Source organism: Alosa pseudoharengus, unplaced genomic scaffold, assembly GCF_046254945.1.
Source record: "Alosa pseudoharengus isolate Yale_2024_CS ecotype anadromous, Long Island Sound unplaced genomic scaffold, YU_APseudo_1.1 YU_APseudo_1.1_scf_21, whole genome shotgun sequence".
Classification (NCBI taxonomy): domain Eukaryota; kingdom Metazoa; phylum Chordata; class Actinopteri; order Clupeiformes; family Clupeidae; genus Alosa; species Alosa pseudoharengus.
The window spans coordinates 11,211,031-11,233,445 of NW_027468674.1; the positions used below are offsets into that span (position 1 = coordinate 11,211,031).

General features: G+C 40.6%; 1 protein-coding gene and 1 long non-coding RNA gene across 3 annotated transcripts in view; one reads left to right on the plus strand and one right to left on the minus strand.

Moving 5' to 3' along the window:
• Positions 1–22,415, plus strand: part of plcd3b (phospholipase C, delta 3b) — a 50,789-nt gene that overhangs the window by 3,074 nt on the left and 25,300 nt on the right. The window lies entirely within an intron of this gene.
• LOC143137601 (uncharacterized) lies at positions 734–14,859 on the minus strand. Its single transcript, XR_012990030.1, has 3 exons — positions 14,534–14,859; positions 934–979; positions 734–765 (listed from the first exon to the last, which is right to left on the minus strand). It is a non-coding gene; the product is annotated as an uncharacterized LOC143137601 (long non-coding RNA).

Here is a 22,415-nt window from a genome sequence, read left to right on the forward strand (position 1 = left end):
AAATATGGCCATAACCATCCCAAATAGAGCCCAAAATCCAGCCAAAAAGTAGCCAAAACTGACCCAAAGTGAGGCCATAAGTATGCCAAATGATTGCATCTACATTGAAACTCCACAAATGTATTTAATTTTGCATTTTGCAATATGTCTACATTAGTTTTATACATTAATTGCTATGTCCTAGTGCACTAGGCTCATATTGTTAAATTAGCCTATATGTCAATATATATTTTTACAACAACAAAAAAACACGAAGATTAAATGCATTTCATTGTGATTTGTATTTATTAAGTCATATCAGCATACGTATTATTGTAAACGGGTCGACTGTTGGAAGAGCAAACAGAATTTCTTCTCACAGCATCTGAAATTGACAGCATACACACAAAGACAAAATAAACACAATTACTAAATCTACTCTTTAAATAGCCTTGGAAATTGTTTAGTGAAGTTTAATTCAGATGTGGTCATTGAGTGTAGGGTAAAAATGAGGCTCTAGGCCTACAGTGATTGAAACTTACCCATTACTATTGCCTTAAGGTGCAGCTCCACTGAATGCCTTATGCACTGAAAACAGAAGAGAAGAAAGGGAAATAAGTGGATGTGTTCATTGATATAAGTCTGTCTGTGTTTTAAAAAAAGTTTGCCACTTGCAGAGCATTTAGGTTAACGTGTTAACTAGCTACTTAGCTAGCTATATTAGGGCAAAATGAGGCCATGATTAAAACTTACCCATTTATACCGCTTGCTGCAGATTTCTAGCATCTGAAATTGACAACATACCGGTTCACACAAAGATAGAATAAACACAATTACTAAATCTACTCTTTAAATAGCCTAGGAAATTGTTTAGTGAAGTTTAATTCAGATTCAGGGACATTGAGTGTAGGGTAAAAATGAGGCTGTATTAGGCCTACAGTGATTGAAACTTACCCCATTACTATTGCTTTTAGTGCAGCTCCACTGAATGCCTTATGCACTGAAAACAGAAGAGAACAAAGGGAAACTAGAAAATGTAATTTTGAGGAAATTACCAGTGCATGAAAATATAAACATACTGTATATTAACATAAAATGCCAAACAAACTTTTATTTGGAAACAGTTGGCAGGAGCCATAGTTGATAACAACTGACAGTTGAAATGGCTGAACAGTTAAATAGTTGAGTAGTTTAAATAGTTAAATTATTTAATAGTGAATTATTGTAGTGAGATTTTTATGCTTAAAGCCTGAGACAGAGTATATAGTTTAAAAGTTGAATGTAGATAGTGTAATGGATGTTGATAGACAGAAAGTTGAATGGATGTTGATAGGCAGATTGTTTAATGGATGTTGATGGATAGTTTAATGGGTGGATGAGTGAATGGTTTGAAGAGGATGAATGGATAGAAAGTTGGATGGAATGTGCCTTATATCCTTGTAGAATGGAGAGACACAGAGAGTTGGCCTAGTTAAGCAGAAAGCAGTTGATACAGGTGCAATCAGTTTAACTGGCCCTTTGATGGGTCCTAGTTGAGCAGCTGGAAGTTGATACAGGTGCAAATCGAGTTAATTAGTCCATTGTGATGTCATAGTGCTAATGTAAAGTCTATTGGGGAAAAATAAGCTTGTTTTTTGTTAATATCTCAAAAAGTATAACGTTTACAAAAGTAAAAAATACATTCCTCAAGTGTCCTTTTCAAGACCTACGTTACAAAGTTTGAACGAAGTTTCTACGTTAAACGGTTGAAGCTGAATTAGACGAAGAAATTTGGTGGGAAGAATAATAACTAGAAAATGTAATTTCGAGAAAATTACCAGTGCATGAAAATATAAACATACTGTATATTAACATAAAATGCAAAACAAACTTTTATTTGATAACAGGTGGCAGAAGTCATAGTTGATAACAACTGACAGTTAAAATGCTTGAACAGTTAAATAGTTGAGTAGTTTAAATAGTTAAATTATTTAATAGTGAATTATTGTAGTGAGGACATTTATTTTGAAACAGTTGTCGGCAGAGGAAATAGTTGAACAGGATCTGTAAAGCCAGATTGTATGAGACAGAGTATATAGTTTAAAAGTTATAGATAGTGTAATGGATGTTGATAGACAGAAAGTTGAATGGATGTTGATAGGCAGATTGTTTAATGGATGTTGATGAGATAGTTTAATGGGTATACCCAGGGGGCAAAACACCCATTTTTTACGAAATCAGACATGGGCTGCTGTAAAAGGTTGTCATATAAAAATTAAATCTATGATGTCTGAGGATCACAACCTGGGTGGACAACCCGGTCAACAAGCTGCTGGAAACTTGTAGGATGTGCTCAAAGTATGCAAGTCCCCCCGCAAAAAAATGCGCTTTTGAAGCTCTTTGCAGTTCCCTATCAGGCAGCTAGCAGCCGCGATCAAATGCCATCATCCATAACTGCTTTCATATCTCTGCTATATATCATTTTAGTTGTGAAATCTACAGCCCTACCAACACAACGGGAATACAGCTTTCAAACGATATCTTGATTGTACAAGCAGTATGAAATAAAGTTGTGATCATGTAACGTTACATTGAAAGACTGAACTTCTGTTGCTAATTATCCATGTTTCTCCACTAGCACTAGTTCTAGCTTAGCCTGCTGCAAAGAAAATAGTTTTGATTGATCAAATAGTTTTACGTATACTACTTACCGAAAAGGTGATCTTGTAAAACAGTCCATGAATAAGATATCAGTCGGTTCTGTCTTTGTATCCTTGCACTTTTACTGTGCACAAACTTAGTCCACAAACACATCAAAAACACATCAAAAACACAACGTCTTCTTCTGCAGTGGTGCACGATTATGTTAACGCTACTTCCTGTATTGTTGGAAATCCCATGTAAAATAGGCTAGGCTACTTGGATTTTCATTTCACCACTAGAAGGCAATAAATAACCACTTATTGCTGCTGTGGACTGCAAAGACATTGGCAGCGATAAAATATCGAGAAGCTGGCGAAATCAAGGTTGAGAAATTTCATGGTAGCCTAAGTGCTTTTCAGTTTTCATTATAAAACAATTACAACCCAAAACAGAAAAACTTGGGACGTTGTGTAAAATGTGAATAAAAACAGAATGTAATAATCTGCAAATCTCTTAAACTCATATTTACTTGAAAAAAGGACACAGACAGCATATCAAATGTTGAAAATTACAAATTTGACTATTTCATGAAATATATATTTTAATTTTGAATTTGATACCAGCAACATGTTTCAAAAAAAGTTGGGACAGGGATAACAAAATGCTGGAAAAGGTAATGATAAAGAAAACAAAAGGAGGAATGTTTCAAAACTAATTAGGGTAACTGGCAACATGATTGGGTATGAAAAAGAGCATCCCAGCAGGGTCTCTTAGAAGTAAAGATGTACGGGTATTCATCATTCTGTGTAAACCTGTGTACACAAATGATGAAACAATGCCATTTTAATGCTTTTTAAGATAAAATTGTGAAGTATTTGGGGGGTCCATCATATACAGGACAAGGGAAGAAGCTGAAAAACACATTGGATGGTCGTGGTCTTCTGGACCTCAGATGGCACTGCATCAACACCAGACCCGTTTCCACACCTGTCATTGTATGGGCTCAGGACAACCTCTGATAACCATTGTCTTTGTGCACAGTTTGATACTCAATTCAAAAACTGCAGCCAAAATTCTAACAACCAAAATTGTATTGAGACACAATACAGAAAATACCACCGTCTTATCTGGGCCTGAGCTTGTTTAAAATGAACTGAGGTAACGTGGAAAAAGGTCCTGTGGTTAGACCAATCAACATTTGCCATTGTTTTGGGAAATCATGGACTCATCTGGGCTAAAGAGGAGAGGGCCTATCCATGTATCCAACCTATCTTGTTTTAGTGCTCAGTTCGAAACCCAACATCTATGACTGTGTGGAGGAGCATTAGTGCCTACAGCATGGGCATCTTGCACATTTGGCAAAGCACAATCAATTCTGAAAGATGTATACAGGTTTTGAGCAACATATATTGCCATCCAGGCAATATCAATATCTGATATTCCGTAACAGATTGAGGAATAGAGCTCATAGGCCTCCACTGCCTAGCATTCTCCTAGCCAATGTCCAGTCTCTTGTTAACAAGATGGATGAACTAAGAGCGAGGATACAGTTTCAAAGAGACATCAGGGACTGTAACATTCTATGCTTTACTGAGACATGGCTAACTGAACTTGTACCGGACTGTGCCATCACTCCGGTGGAGTTTTTCTCTGCTGCTCGCTCTGACAGGACTGAGGAATCTGGGAAATCGAAAGGTGGCGGTGTTTGCATCATGACGAACAGCAAGTGGTGTGATCCTAGAAATGTCACCGTTCTCTCAAAGTCCTGCTCGCCTCATCTAGAACATCTAGCGGTCGTCTGTCGACCCTTCTACCTGCCCCGTGAGTTTACTTCGGTAATATTCAACGCTGTCTACATTCCTCCACAAGCCAACACAGATGCTGCGGTTTCAGAATTGCAAGAAGTGTTAAATAGACAACAACACACGCACCCTGAAGCTGCGCTTATTGTGGCCGGTGATTTCAATCAAGTACATCTGAACCGGTCCATGCCTGAATTTATTCAACACATTCACTTCCCTACATGTGGTGACAACACACTGGATCACTGCTACACACAGTTCAAGAACAGTTACAAAGCTAAGTCTCTACCAGCTTTCGGAAAATCAGACCATGCCGCTGTTTTCCTTCTGCCTATGTACAAGCAGAGAAGTCAGACGGACCCCCCAGTGACGAAGGAGGTCAATCGCTGGACTGACCAATCGGAAGCCAGGCTACAGGACGCCCTTAGCAACGTTGACTGGGAGATGTTCAAGACGAACTCTGCTGACATCAATGAGTTTACGGAAGTATCATTGAGTTACATCAATATGCTAACTGATTCCATCATCCCAACTGTAAAGATCCGAAGCTTCCCTAACCAGAAGCCATGGGTGGATAGAGAAGTGAGAACGGCATTAAAGACACGCACCATGACTTATAATGCTGGGCTTATTTCAGGGGATATGACGGATTACAAAGCAGCATCTTATAGTTTACGTAGAGCTATTAAAGATGCTAAGCGGCACTATAGAGACAAAGTTGAAGCTGATTTCTTGGAGGGTGATCCAGCACGAGTGTGGAAAGGACTCCGAACCATCACTGGCTTTGAAAGAAAGTCCCCTCCTATGATGAATGTGAGTAAAGACCTCCCTGATGAACTTAATGCTTTTTATGCTCGCTTTGACATGAAAAACACAGACTATCTTGCACTAGCTGCAGCATGTGAAGCAAATGAGGATGCACCTTTCTGTGTCTCTGAGGTCGATGTGAGCAATGCCTTTAGGAGGGTTAATTGTAGAAAAGCTGCTGGACCGGATGGAATTTCTAACAGGATTTTGAAATCCTGCGCTGCTCAGTTAGCTCCTGTGTTCACTGATATCTTTAACACATCATTGACTCAAGAGACAGTTCCTACTTGCCTCAAGCAGTCTGTTATTGTTCCAGTACCGAAAAACAAAAGTCCATCATGTCTGAATGACTACCGCCCAGTAGCCCTGACGTCTACAGTGATGAAGTGTTTTGAGAAGCTTGTGAAAAACATTATCTGCTCATCCCTCCCTGCCTCCTTCGACCCCCTCCAATTTGCTTACAGAGCCAACAGGTCTACAGAGGATGCCATCTCAAACCTCATGCACACCACCTTAACTCACCTGGAGGAGGGGAATGGGAATTATGTGAGGATGCTGTTCATTGACTTTAGTTCAGCATTCAACACGATAGTACCTCTCACCTTGGTCACAAAGATGAAGGCCTTAGGACTGAACACCACCCTGTGTCACTGGATATTTGACTTCCTCACCAACCGTTCACAAGTGGTTAGAGTGGGGGGTCTGACATCTGACTCATTAACCATCAGCACTGGTGCTCCCCAAGGCTGTGTTTTGAGTCCACTGCTGTACAACATCTACACACATGACTGCAAAGCCAACAGTAGTCATACCTCCATCATCAAGTTTGCAGATGACACAGTGATCTTGGGCCTGATTAGTAACAACAATGAACAGCTCTACTTGGATCAGTTTGATGAGGTGGCACAGTGGTGTCAATCTAACAGCTTGACACTGAATATCAATAAAACCAAGGAAATGATAGTGGATTACAGAAGGAAGCAGCAGAACTACAGTTACACCCCACTAATGATCAGCGGGCAACCTGTAGAGAGAGTCACAAGTTTTAAATACCTTGGTGTCCACATTACGGAAGACTTAACATGGACTGTTAACACTCAGCATGTTCTGAAGAAGTCCAGACAACGACTCTACTTCCTTCGTCAGCTAAGGAAATTCAAAGTTTCTACATCCATCATGAAGGCCTTCTACACTTCAGCGGTTGAGAGTGTTCTAACTGGTAGCATCATCACCTGGTATGGGAACTCCACAGTTAGAGATTGTAGTACTCTGCAGAGAGTAGGGCGCTCAGCTGAACGTACTATAAGAACTCAACTCCCTGCTCTACAAGAAATCTATTCCAGAAGAGTACTCCTAAGAGCCCAAAAGATTCTGAAGGACTCTTCTCATCCTAACAATGGATTATTCCTACCGCTGAAATCAAGAAGACGCCTATGTCGTCACAAAGCCAGAACTGAGAGACTCAGGAGAAGTTTTTATCCCCAGGCCATCCGAACTCTGAACTCACACTATACTGACTTTGCACACATTCACTCCTCAGCACTCTCAAACATTTCCCAACTCTGAACTCACACTATACTGACTTTGCACTCATCCACTCCTCAGCACTCATGACCCCCCCCCCCCACACACACACACACACACACACACACCTACATGACTTTTAGCACTTTTACATCCCTCTCCCTATGCTGCAGACCTTTTATTTATTTTCTTATTCATCACACGTCAAAACACACACACACACACACACACACACACATATCTGACTTTCTCCAACTTTTGCACATCTCTATAGAACTTTTTATTTATTATTTTTGATTTCTCCTCCATCTATCTACCCATGTCCTTGATTGCCTAGCCTTTCTGCCCCCCCCCCCCCCCATCCCCAACACACACACAAAAAAAAACACACACTCTTACATCATCACTGTCATCACCTCACATACATACAGCACACTGCTTGCTACAGTAAGCCTCCTCTACATACTTGCTGCACACTGCCCCCCCCCCCCTCCCTACATACACAGCACATTGTCTTCAGGATCTTCTCCAACACACATCCTCTACTTACTTACAGCATACTGCCCCCACCTACCCACACACACACTATACACACACACACACACACAGTCACTGCTTCACTCCCCTCCCGCCCACACACACATCTTCACTGTCATCACTCACATACATCATACTTGCAGTACACTGCCCCCCCCCCCCTCCCCTACATACACAGCACATTATTTCATCAGGAAGCTTCTCCAACACACATCCCCAACATACTTACAGCACACTGCCCCCCCCCCCCCTACATACACAGCACATTGTCTTCAGGATCTTCTCCAACACACATCCTCTACATACTTACAGCATACTGCCCCCACCTACCCACACACCAGAGGAGGCTCCTTCATTGAGGAAAGGGAGGAACACCCTCCCTAAAATTTCAAAGAAAAATAAAAAATATATAAAGTGAATTACTAATCTGATAAATTACTGTTAATATTACTATTTTTAACACTTTGAATGAACAAAATCGTTCCCCTAGGTCAAAATGTCAACAGCACCCCCTATCGCTATTGAAAATTACTGCATGGAGGAGCTTCCTCCTCAAGCCCCTCATTGAAGTCCATTATAAACGCCTCGGACCTCAGCGGCTCGTGAATCACGTCGTTTTCAATGGTCAAGGGAGGAAGCTCCTCCGTACAGTAATTTTCAATTGCGATAGGGGGTGCTGTTTTTAGCGGCAACGGTTCAAGAACATTATCTGCAGTCTACGAATCTTAGGTTGAACGGAAAGCTTGTTTGTTGTTTGCTCGTGAAATAAACTGTACAATGGAATCAGAGGACAATCTCAAATCTTTTATACATTCAAATACACTGCGAATACACTGATGTATGATGAATGTTTATCAAAGCAGGAAGACCAGCTCCAAAAATTCATATTCCAAAACAAGATGGTAAGGCTAGTGTAGGCTACTGAATGCTACATAGTCAGACAAATAGGCTACTCATGGCTAACTGGTAACGTTAGCACAGAAAACAATCAGCCATAGCCTACTGCTGGCCTGTCACATACGTGGACAGTTCACTTGGTGATAAAACATTTTTGGATAGTTATGAGTTGTTAAAATCATCCAAGTTATGCCTTAACTAAACAATTGTTAAATAAGGTTCTTGTTGTTATGTTCTTGTTTTCACCGTTCTAAATGTATCTTTGGATGGTAACATTGTTAATGAATGTTTCAGACCATGATGCATTCCTTTAATGACGTCTTCAATAACATTTGCCTTTCGAGTATGCTTTCATAAATTCCCACTTAGCTATTACAACCTGTCTTTAAATTATAGGGATTTGGCTTTAAAAACCATAGCATGTTACAAATAACCACATTTAAGGTCTATTTTTAATGGTAAATAGTTACATGGTTTTATAAAACAAGTGTTTATTTCTGCCAATGTAGGCTATTACACTGAGCAAAACCTCCAGACTTTCCGTAATTTTGCACATCTGGAAAACAGTATTTCATAACTAGACCTACATATCTTCCCTGACTTCCCAGACCTAAATTTACATTTATTTACATTTACATTTATTAATTTAGCACTATTATCCAAAGTGACTTATATATTTAAATTATATTACAAAGTCCATTGTGCCCCCCCCCCAGACCCCCCCGAGAATGTCAGAACAGCATTTATTGCACAACATTGCCAGTGCTACATAGTACATACTGCTGCTATAAATGTGTCTGGGTAGGCGGCCTACATACTCTATTGTTCACATATGCCACCAACACCATCACAACCTCACATTTGCCACTAACGCCAATCAAGCAGACATTCCTTCCTCCGTTATTTTTTTAACCACCAGCCGCCACTGCCACACACACACTACACACACACACACACAGTCACTGCTCCACTCCCCTCCCGCCCACACACACATCTTCACTGTCATCACTCACATACATCATACTTGCAGTACACTGCCCCCCCCCCCTCTCCCCTACATACACAGCACATTATTTCATCAGGAAGCTTCTCCAACACACATCCCCAACATACTTACAGCACACTGCCCCCGCCCCCCAATACACAGCACATTGTCTCATGAGGAAGCTTCTCCAACACACATATTGCACACTGCCCTCTCCCCACATACACAGCACACTATCCCATCTCCCTTGTCATCCCCCCAACACACACACCAAGACCCTTGGCAGTTGGGTTAGCCCCTTGAGCCGTGGATATGCCCAAGGTTTCTTCCTTGGTAAGGGAGTTTTTCCTTGCCCCTGTTGCTCTTGGGTGCTTATGCAGCCCTTGCCACTTAATCTACTAAACCCCTCTTCTACTGCACTTTTTTACCCCCCCCCCCCCCATAAATGCACAAATAGGCTGACACCATACTTAATTTCACTGCATTTCTTACTTCCAGTAACTATATGCATGTGACAATAAACTTCCTTGTATCCTTGTATCCTTGTAATATCTATTCTAGAGAAGACCTTTAATATTTCAGGAAAACAATGGCCAAATGAATTCTGCACATATTTAAATAGTATTTCTCCATAGAGGAAGAGTCCAGGTGCTAAAATGGCCTGTCTGCAGTTCAGATTTGTCAAATTAGGTGCATAATGGAATGGAAAGCATGACTAAGAATACCCCATACTGTTGAGCAACTGAAATCGTGTAGTAATGACTATTTGCTAGAGTTCATTCTCAAAACTCTAGCAAATAGTCTCCTCAGTTCCTAAACATTTACAGAATTTTGTTAAATGAAGGGGTGAAGCAGTACAGTGATAAACATGCTCCCGTCCCAACTTTTTTTGAAACATGTTGCTGGCATCAAATTCAAACTGAACATATATTTTCCATGAAATAGTCCACATTTTCATTTTCAACATTAGATATGTTGTCTGTGTCCTTTTTGCTGCTAAATATGGGTTTACGAGACTTGTATATTATCACATTTAGTTTTTATTTGCATTTTGCACAACGTCCCAACTTTTTCTGTTTTGGGGTTGTATTTCAAGTCGCTATTAATATGAACAGTATAATAATGATGAATCGCTTGGGCAGTAAAAAATCTGAAATTTTGGATGGTCTCTGGAGGAGGGCCAAGCATTTTCAATTCCATCTACACAGCCTGCCTGGCCTGTGTCAATGGCCATGGCAATATCATGTGGTTGTGTTAAGGGTTGTCAGAAGAGCTGCTCCTGTGCAAAGAGGGCAATTCCAGGCTACATAGGATGCCTTTGCCAGGGGCCTGAAGAAGAGCAGCAGCTCTGTTGAGGGGGACCTGGACAGGGCGAACCAGCTGAACAACTTCTACAACAGGTTTGACTGCCCTGCTCCAGCTCCAATAGCAGTGGTCTGTCCACCACCCCCTGCTGACTCAGACACGGCTCTTGTTTGCGTGCCTGCCCTACTCCCAGCCTCCCAGTCCCTCCAGCTCTGCATCCCGGTGACACCCAACAACCTAAGCCACCATCCCCTCACGCCCTGCCCCCACCTGACGCCTCCTTACCTGTGCCTGTTGAGGTGTCCACGACTCTGGCAGCCTTGACAGGGACATCAAGGAGGTGGTCATTCCCCAGCCCCCATGCACCCCCACACCCCCTCAATACCAGTGCAACACTCACCTCCACATCACAGGCTATCGTACCCCCACCATCACTGGATATTGCACCCCTCCCCCACATAGCGATCACAAACAATGAGGTGACAATGACTTTAGTCAACAGCAATCACACACAGATCCCAGATGCACCCCCCCCTCCCCACACCCCCCATCATCACAGCAGATCAAGTAAGAGTTCAACTAAAGAAACTTCGCCCCAAGAAGGCCTGACAGACTGTGTCCAAGGCTACTCAAGGCCTGTGTTGCTGAACTGGGGAAGCCACTGAAGCACATCTTTAACTTGAGTCTACGCATCGGACAAGTTCCAACACTGTGAAAGACATCAAGACATCACTTGATTTCTCAAGTGCTTTTAACACCATCCAACCCCTCAGACTAGGAGACAAGCTATTGCAGATGGGTGTGGATGCTCACCTGGTAACCTGGTACAGATTACCTGACCAGTCCTGTTCACCCTGTACACATCTGACTTCTGCTACAACACAGAGTCATGCCACATACAGAAGTTTTCTGACGCAGGTCTAAGCCCACTCTGCTACCAGTCTCCATTGATGGGGTCAATGTGGAGGTTGTAAGCACCTACAAGTATCTGGGTCTCCACCTGGACAATAAACTGGACTGGTCAGCCAACATGGACACACTCTACAAGAAAGGGAAGAGCAGGCTGTACTTCCTGAGGAGGCTGCGGTCCTTCAATGTGTGCAGCAAGCTCCTCAGGATGTTCTACCAGTCTGTTGTTGCCAGCGTCCTCTTCTATGTAGTGGTATGCTAGGGAGGAAGCACAAAGAAGAATGCGGGGCGACTTGACAGGCTGGTAAGGAAAGCTGGCTCTGTAGTGGGAGCTGAACTGGAGTGCATCACTTCAATATCTGAAAAAAGGACCCTGAACACTGATCAACATCTTGGACAATGAGTGTCATCCACTCCACAGCACTATTGTAAAGCAGAAGAGCCTGATCAGCTGGAGACTTCGCTCACTGCCTTGCACAACAGACAGACAAGGAAGTCATTTGTCCCCAGGGCCATTGAACTGTTCAATGCTTCACCTAAGGGAAGAGGAGAGATAGACTTCTCCGCATAGTCTGTCTGCCTCTCCACCCCCTCCATGTTTGGATACTGTCTGTCCACTAGCCACTTTTTACCACTGTCTTACTGCCTCACTGTTTGCGTGCTATATTAGCACATATGCATAACCCCTCCCTCCATGCCACAGCCAAATTGTGGCCACACTTATACCTTTTCTTAATATAGAATATCTAAATCTATCTTAATATCTAAATTTATCTATCTATCTATATATATATATATATATATATATATATATATAGAGAGAGAGAGAGAGAGAGAGAGAGAGATAGATAGATAGATAGATATAGTTTTTTCTATAGTTTTTTATATTACCTTGCCTACTCGCTGATATGTCCATACTTATTTTATGCTGGTCTCTAGACTTTATTCTTGCACTGTTGCACTGTTGGACTTACTCATTTGCACCATCACCATAACACTCACTCACACAGAGCACCTTACCTTACTATGCACAGAGAATCACAGGCTCAGTCCCTGCCTCAGTCATTGCAAGCGCCTGTTGATAAATCACCCACTATGTGGATACTGTTTTTAGAATTGATTTAGATTAACTGTTATTTAGTATAATTTGTATTTTAGTATATTTAGTATATTCTTTATCTTCTACTGTCCTTATTGCTTAGTTGTTTTTTTATATTATATACCATTAATTACTTTTTTCTGCTGTTAGTGAATGTGTGTGTGATGTCTGTATGCTACTGAGACCTTGAATTTCCCCTGGGGATCAATGAAGTATCAATCTATCTATCTATCTATCTATCTATGTATCTATCTATTAACGCGTAAGATACGGCTACATCGATATGTGAAGCCCCGTATCGGAATAAAACTGAAATGAACCGGTCGTTATATCGATTTACTTATTACAAATCGGTTCATAACCTTTTCTGCTCGCTCAGACTCTGATTTACGTTGCAAGCAGCGCGTTCATCCCGCTTCTTGTTTTGAAACTACACATGGCACGGATTTGTGGGTAATGAAGTTCGTTTTGGGCTACACTCATTGCCCAATGTCGTCAAAGGACTTCATTACCCATACATCTACCGCAACTTAAGCACGTGACAACTCACACTCTGTCGGTGTTTGACAGTTTTTACTCTTTTGTTTGTCAAAATCCAGCGCGAAATTAAACACTTACTATAGCATTCTTAAACAGCAACGATAGTCTGTAGAGTAGCCTTACGTTTGATGAAGGGATTTCCTTAATACTAAAGAATAATTTGGCCCTTGCTGCTTAAACAATGTACAAATTATTATTATTTTGTTCACATTCACTCAGACTTGGAACAAAATAGTTCATTGATATAGGCCTATTTTGTTGTAGGCAATGAGAAAAGGCCAAGATTGTCTTAAGCACCGTTTTATTTTATTTTGGTATTGTCTTACCTCAACAATAGGCTACAGCTCCTTGAAAACAATCAGATATAACTCTATAAAATCTATAAAGTCTATAAAAATGTATTTTCATGTTGTATTTGGCTGCTTTGTTTGGCTGAAATGTAGACTATTCTTTTTTTCATTTCAATACAGTATATGATACAAACCTCAGTTTAGATAATCATATTCACACATTTGTTTTTGCCTAATTGACATGACCATGATAATTTATAATATAAAATGAATGTGCACCTTAAGCAAATGATAAAAAATCTTTCAGAATGCTTTCCATTCTTCAACTGCATCGAACTGCATCGAATCGCATCGCATCGAATCATACTGAATCGTTTTTTATGAACATGTATCTTTTCTTGTATCGAATCGTGCCCATGTATCTAGATGTGAATCGTATCGTCTTTTACATGAGAGATTCACACCCCTACTTTTTAGCATGATTGGGTGATTCCGGGGAGTTAAAGCAAAATTTGAGGTAGCATTGTTTTGACCCTAATTGCAAGTTTCCAGCAGCTTGTTGACCGGGTTGTCCACCCAGGTTGTGATCCTCAGACATCATAGATTTCATTTTTATATGACAACCTTTTACAGCAGCCCATGTCATCTAAACCCCCTTTGCCCCCTGGGTAGTAGATGAGTGAATGGTTTGAAGAGGATGAATGGATAGAAAGTTGGATGGAATGTGCCTTATATCCTTGTAGAATGGAGATACACAGAGTTACACAGGTGCAATCAGTTTAACTAGCTTTTTGATGGGACCTAGTTGAGCAGCTGGAAGTTGATACAGGTGCAAATCAAGTTAATTAGCCCATTATGATGTCATAGTCCCCATACAAAGTCTATGGGGAAAAATAAGCTTGTTTTTTATTAATATCTCAAAAAGTATAAAGTTTACAAAAGTGAAAAATGCATTCCTCAAGTCTCCTTTTCAAGACCTACGTTACAAAGTTTGAACGAAGTTTCTACGTTAAACGGTTGAAGCTGAATTAGACGCAGAAATTTGGTTGGAAGAAGAAGAAGAAGACTTTGGATAACAGAACAGTGCATTTTCATGCACTGTAATAAGTGGATGTGTTCATTGATTTAAGTCTGTCTGTATTTTAAAAATAAGTTTGCCACATGCAGAGCATTTCACATGTTAACTAGCTACTATATTAGGGCAAAATTAGGCTTTTTGCCATGATGAAAAACTTACCCAATACTGCTTGCTGCAGCTCCACTGAATGTCTTATGCACTGAAAACAGAACAGAAAAAAGGGAAATAATTGGATGTGCAATATTGGATGTGTTCAGTGATTTAAGTTTGCCTGTGTTCCACAAGTTTGCCACCTGCAGAGCCTTTAGATTAACAAGCTAACGTTAACTAGCTACTTAGCCAGTAGGCTATGTTACACCTACTGTAATAAAAACACGTGTTGTCGATAAATAACGTTTGCATAGTGGGCTGTTACAAAGCTGTTCACCAAAACGAAGCTATAGTCATATCTGTTATAGAGCTATGTAGAAACACGACTATATTTGTATACAAGTCAGACGTGTATTTGCAGTAGCGGCTCCTGCGTTGACAAATAGGCGGGGCAGAGTCTGATGATCAAGTTTAGAAAAAAAAAAGCACACCAAGGTCGGTCCACGGAGATTTTGTTCATTTTTATGGCTCTTTCTTTCTATGGCTAGGCCAGGGGTCGGCAAATAGTGGCCCGCGGGCCAATTTTGGCCCGCCATCTATTCTATCTGGCCCGCGAGATGACGTTAATTTGCTGTTTAAATAAAAAATAAATGATTTTTTTTTAACCCCATGTTTTTAAAAAGAAAAAAAGGCCTACAGCAATCCCATCAATTTCAAAACATTTATTGAGGTATAGATGATAGTCCTACTAAAGTGACAAAACAACAGGTGGAACATCCTTGCAGTTATCCATGACGCACAGGTCGGAACGGTATTGGCACGCGAGTGCGCGTAATCTTGTGCAAAAAAAAAACAAAAGTGTCCTGTCTCCCTCTTCCAGTGGGCAAGGTCAAAAATAGCCTATGTTTCGTTAAATTAATAGGCTTGGCATTAATAAATGCAGGCAGGCTCAACACATACCTCTGCTTCCATTCTTCTTTGTAGGTCCTGCATTCTGAATCAATTTTTCTTTTCAAGGCTTTTGACAACGACATTTTGCATCGATACCTAGCATATAGCAATGTTCAGCTAATCATTTACACGTCATCCAAAAGAATAATATTTGTACACATTAGTTACGGCAAGTTGCTAGGCAAGTCGCCTGTTTCATGAGAGACGACAGGAGATGCAGCAGGCGGCATAAAAACAGCGCACATAAGCAAATAAACGTTTTTAATGGAATTAAATTAAATGCATTTTAAAAGTTAGATGATGTTTATTTTAATATAATATAATAATTTAACCCCCCCCCGCCCCCCCCCCCCCCATTACAAAAGCTATGGCCCGCGATGCCATTGTCTGAAAAAAAATTGGCCCGGGTCCAAACGTAATTGCCGACCCCTGGGCTAGGCTATGAGCGAAATCTGGGGAATGGAATCCCATAATGTTAGCACTTGCGGTCAAAACACCATTTTTTTCATGCATTATTAACCTATGGTTAACCTACTTAATGTTATTTTATTGGGTAAGGCTATTTGCACCCCTGGTACAATTAGCAGTGTATGCTATTTATACCCTGGTGCAATAAGAAGTGAATTCTATTCGTACCCCGGTGCACACAGCAATGTGTCCTATTAGTACCCCGTCTGGTACAAATATCAGTGTATGCTATTTGCACCCCGGTGCACACAGCAATGTGTTCTATTAGTACCCCGTCTGGTACAAATATCAATGTATGCTATTCGTACCCTGGTGCACACAGCAATGTGTTCTATTAATACCCCGTCTGGTACAAATATCAGTGCATGCTATTTACACCCCTGTGCATTTATTCTAGCATATTGATCACACAATGTAATAATAATTTAAAAAAAACAAGCAACATGTTTTTTTGTTGTTATGTGAGCAGAGGTCATACACTTTTTGCTAAATGCACTGGGGTATGATGTAACAAATATACTGTAATACAGTAATACATATGAATGTAGTGGGATTGCAGTTCATTGGCTTTACAGGAAGATGGAGATTTGATATTGCCCAACTGATACAATGGATGTATGTATCCATTATCTTGGCCTGATCATTGTAACGTGGGGGCGTTAGCTCTGGGGTGCGCTGGTGCAGAATTTGGGAATTGTTTTCACTCACCTGGTATGCACTCGGATATAAGTGGGAGTGGGAGTGATAAGCCAGATAAACAAGCCTGTAAAGAATGTTCAGTTTCAGGGAAGAACCAACACCTGATATTCCTTTTCACATAGATATTCCTTTTCACAATAGAATGGAACACCCCTACATTTTCTTAGAAAAATCCATTACCGGCTCCTGGGTTGACAAATAGGCGGGGCAGAGTCTGATCAAGTTTAGAAAAAAAAGGCACACTAAGGACGGTCCACGGAGATTTTGTTCATTTTTACGGCTCTTTCTTTCTATGGCTAGGCTACCACTTGCGGTCAAAACACCGTTTTGTTCATGCATTATTAACCTATGGTTAACCTACTTAATAATTATTTTATTCATAAGAAGTTAAGTTTAAATTTTTGAGATTCCAGACAAATAAAAGCTACAAGGTAGGTACCGGTAATCAGCTCATTAGCTCAGATCAGTGGTATGGAGAACTACTTTGGGGGAAAAACTCAAGAGGGAAACAAATTAACCGAGAATTCGAAATCGAAATCAAAATTCCATTGGAGCTAAGCGTAGGCTTCACGCCGCATTACAGCTCTCATAGTCAAGTTCAAGTTGTTTATTGTCATGTAGGCCTACTCATAAAAGAAATTATAAGTAACGAAATGATTGTGTTCAAGAGCCAGCTCAACTTTAAAGAGTAAATTAAAAGTAGGCTATTCATTAAAAAGGTAAATATTCTGTGTGTATGGGGGGGGGGGGGTATACCATGGAATGAGTGCTTGCGTGTCCACAGTGGTTTGTATAGAAATTAATATTAAGTGACACATACACATAAAAGGGCAGTTTTTTTTACGAACTCCTTGGGGAATGATTTGGAAAATTTGAGGAAGCTTGAACTATCAAATAGGATGGCGGCAGACAAATGGCCAGTGAATGAAAATCTGTCGGTAGCGGTAACTATGATTGTCACACACTTCATAGGCAATTTGCGCAAAGTTAGAAGCGGACCTGCGCTTATCCTGGACACCGGTATGTTTTGCACAAAGGCACGGGACATCACGTAGGCCTATCGTTCTCATGTTGGCCACAAACTTGTCTGTAACCCTGTGTACCTCCACTGCATCAATTGCTCTTTTCAGCAGCTGTGCATAGAGCACATCTACACGGGGCATGATCTTGTAGAACAGGTCTAAAAGGAATAAAAACTCGGGATCTAAGAGCATTCAGAAAACCCTTTAGCCTCTCTAACTGAGATTGTATCAAAATCTCCAGATGTTTCAATTATTTCGAAACACTCCAAAATAAGCTTTTAAATCTTTTCGGAGATCTTGTGAAAAAGGATCCGAGAAGAAGACACGCACTGGATGCTGCTGACGCAGCCTTTTCCATCACCAGGTTCAATTGATGTGCATAGCAATTAGGGTAGCCTACGTCTTGCACTTTCTTACGCACTCCACCAGATGCTCCTCTCATGACACTAGCCCCATCAAATGTCTGTGCAATCAGCCTTACTTTATCTATGTCACTCTCAGGTGAACAAACTCGTTGGCCTACACGATTTCGCACTTACACTGTAGCCCTCATCGAGTGCTGCAATATTAGCCTTCCCCAGCATGGCTAATTTGCACAACTCAGATGCTAGCCTCATGTTTTTTACCTTCTCTGAAAATGTTTCATGTCACACACACCTACACTTGCCTACTCCAAACATCCCCTTGTCCCCCAGAAGATCGGAAAAGCAGGCATGGAAAACAGAACATTTTATTGCGTTTAGGACAACCAGCTTCTTATCAGATATGGCCTACCACGAACGTGAAAATGTCCGATTAAATGACCGACACTTGTCCTTTGCTTTTTGGTATACGATGTCGGGCTGATCAGGTCCTAGGTCTTTGATAGCTAATTTAACTACAAACTCAAGTCTTTCAAATGAGTTCTTTAAGAGAAACTCCACACTATTGCACACACGCTGTTTTTCAACTGTCTGTCTGACCTCACAAACTTCGTGCAGTAGGCATACTACAGTACAGTAGGCGGGTGGGCAGTGGCATAATCTGCCCACCCGACCTTCTACTAACCGCGCTCTAGCTGCAGTCGCATTATCGGTCGACAGATTTACATAGACAAACAGCAGGCGCTGTTCAATTTCTTCAGGGACCTACCAGAAATGAAATGTAACGTGTAGGCCTACAACAACTATGGATATGATCAACGAGATCTTTGCGATCTTTTCGAAATTTCTTTGCAAATCATGCAAAAATGTAACATGATTGAGTGAGTACTTTGTCACTGATTACAATAATAAACAAACAACATTTTATTTAAAAAAAATATTTTGTGGATCTACTTTTCTAGTGGATGAATCGTTAGGGCTCTGCCCCTCCTGCCCAAGTGAACGAGCCGCGTCTGTGTATTTGAAGACAGGAAAATGTTCTTACCGTCTGTGATAGTGCTGGAGAAAGTGAAGTAGCCTACTAGACGTCTCTTCTAGAGAAAATTCCCGGTCTTTGATCAGTCTTCTGGCAAACCACAAGGTCGCCAAACGCACCTGCATACGTCAGTAAACCGTCCTGCTCGTCAGTAAACTGTCCATTCATCTGGTTAACCAGACATATGCCATAACTAGTTATCTACCGCTGGCGCCTTTTTATCTATTATGGTAAACCACAATCTTGCCACAGTTCAGCCTAAAGCATTTACTTTGCCGCTTCTATGCCAAAACAAACCCAAAAATACCAAACATATGCCAGACTTCAGCCAAAATGTGTGCTATCATATCTGGGAAGTAAACCTAAGTTATTGGGTGTAGTAGCTTAGTGCAAGTGGTTTCAGCTCCTTGTAGGAAATATATTTTAACTTGTTTGTGTTAATCATCTATTCATACAAATTACAGTGTTTCCCATACATTGACTAATCTGTGGCGGGGCGCCACAAAATAAAAATCGGCCGTCACAGAGTAATATTCTATGTTTAATTTAATTTAATTTAAATTAAATATAAGGTCAAATCCTTGCATTGCCATTGAGCTGCGCCTTTCTTTGCCCCGCCCAGCTCTCTCTCGTAGCCTGCTGCCACTCCTCTGCATGTGCATTTAACAAAATATTCACAATTGTTGAAGGATTGTTGTTGCCACATAGAAGCATTGCATAGAAGACGTCTGGCTAAATTGCTATTAAATCCGCTTAGCATCCTGACCATGCTGCGCAAATTTGTTCAAAACTGCTGCATTGAAGTGAACTCTGCTAAGGTCTTATCACAACATAGTAGGCTACATTGAAGAGACTAAACTAAGTTATGAAATCAAGCAGTATCTCAAAGCTAACGAATTTAGCATGCTTAGCCTACTTACAGCTGCTTGTCAATTTCGTTGAAGGGCTCATTTTATTGACTGACACTGAATGTTTGCAAAATCCCGATGTAAATGGAAAATTGTTTTCCAAAATTCAAAAGTGCCTGTCCCAAGGAGAAGTACGTGAACCTTTATTTTAACTATGTAGAAAATGTTATGAATTGCATCCACACATCAGCAGCCTTCCCTCAAACGTCTTAAAGTGACAGGCACTCAATTAGACCTATACACTACCAAGACGATCTTAATACCACCCCTTAACTTATTGCTTATTATTATTATTATTATTATTATTAACTAAAACAAACATTTACAACTTAAGCGAACAGAAGATTGCTCCTGAAGGCCATTGACATTATCAAATCGAAAGTTTCAAAACATTTCTTATGTTGACTGAAAACATCATTGATGCTGTTTGTTTTCATGATCATGGCAGTGTTATGACTTTACCATACTCTAAGATTGTTGCTGAAAAGAAATGTGGATCTTCACTTCATAAAGAACTGAACAGATTTTGTCAAAAAGACATATTCTGAGGTACATTTTTAGGATGCACTTGGCCTGATATTTATACACTGAGGTGGTTGACTGACACAGAGACTATACTGGTCAGTCTGTAAAATTAATCTCGATAGTTGTAGGCCTGCTACTATAGACAGACAAACACACACACACACACACACATAAACCACACAATGCAGTATGTGCTTGAAATTGGGAGGAAAACATGCTGGATCATGCTGGATGCTATTAAAAGGGATTGACTTATTATGATACTCCAAGAAAGTGAAAATGAAATCATGCTGTTTTATTTTGTTCGTGAAGATGTCCAACAAATATTGGGTTACATTTGTCACCACTATAAAGAGGGTTTTTGAATGAGTGAGTGAATTGGTCTGTATCATTATTTGTGTGTGTGTGCGTGCGTGCATGCGTGCGTGTGTGTGTGTGTGGTCTGCATCTGTGTGTCCATGTGTGCCTGTGTGTGTTTTTGTGTGTGTGTGTGTGTGTGTGTGTACATGCATATTTGGACCCAGCCATTAAAGAGGCCCGGATCTGTAACTGCTAGACTTTTGAACCCACTTTCTAATGAGCGCATCAGGCTGCAGTAATAACAGTTGAGGAGCAGAAGGCAAACCTCAGGGTGTGGGTCGCATAGCTATTCCCCCACACACTGCTCACTGCCATATGGATCCCACTGCAGCAACTCACTTACCTACAAACCCAGGGCAGAATCCACTGAGATCAGATGGTCATCAGACGAAGCATGAAGAGCTTCCTCAGGGTTCGCCGCTAAAGCGACAACCATCTCGCTATTTAAGCATTTTATTTTTATATTTATTACAATTTAATTTTGAAATTCATAATTCATTTCCTGTAACAAAACACTCAAATATGTGTATCTTATATCCTGCAATATTTAATCATTTGTAGTCATTTAGAATGTCAGTTCTAAAATCTAAATCTAACACTTGTATTTTTATTTATTTAAGGGCATAGTAGTAGGCCACTGTCACAATCTGGTGCATGCTAGTATTGCAGGGCCATCATGTGAAAGTGCACAACCTTTGTTACTATGTAATACAGTGATTTGAAGAGACCCAAGGGCACTTGTTTGAAACGACGACTCTTCACTATCTCTGTTTTTTAATGTAACAGTAATCAGCTTTTTGTATCAGCGTTGTAGCATTGGAAAGAGATACGGAGTGATGTGTTGGTGTGTTTACATGAGCTTTGTGCAATATTTACTTCAGTATAAACTTTTGTTGTTGTACTTTTCTCACTTTGTTTACTGAATTAAAATGCAACATTAAAGCAAATGTGGAAGAATTAGAAGGAAAACTTGCAAACGTTTTGCTGTTGTATATTTGATGTTTTGTTTGTAGGGTATCGGTTGCACACAATCAGCCCTTTCCACTGGGTTACATTTACGATTCTAGGCTTGAAAGCCCAGCAAGAGTTCCGTCTGTTTTTCCAAAGATAACTCACATCAAGAGTGCATCCTTGTTTTTGTCCACACAGCTCAAGGGAAAAACGTTATCACAAGGCTTATCAGAAACCTTTTGGCAAAGACACCCGGGTTGTAGGGAAAATGTATTTTGTGCTAAGGCCACTTACAAAGATTATTATTTATTTATTTTTAACCAGGGTAGTCACATTCAGACAAAAGTTTCTTTACAAAGTGAGCTCTGGCCAAAAAAGGCTACCCCTATTATCTTATGCACAATACAAATGCCTTGATTTCTGGAATTGACGCCAGCCAGTCAAAGTCAAGTCTGCACCACTGACAGGCTATAGTATAAACATGGCATCCACCATGGCAGTCTTTTCATGGCCTTACCAAGTCTGACAAACACAGTAGAACATATTGGGTGTTGTGGTGGCACACAGGAGATTTGAAGAGGTTTGTGTTTGTGTTTGTTTGGGACTTGAAGGGCATGCAAGAACAGGCCACCACACACAGACAGAAAGACACACACACACACACACACA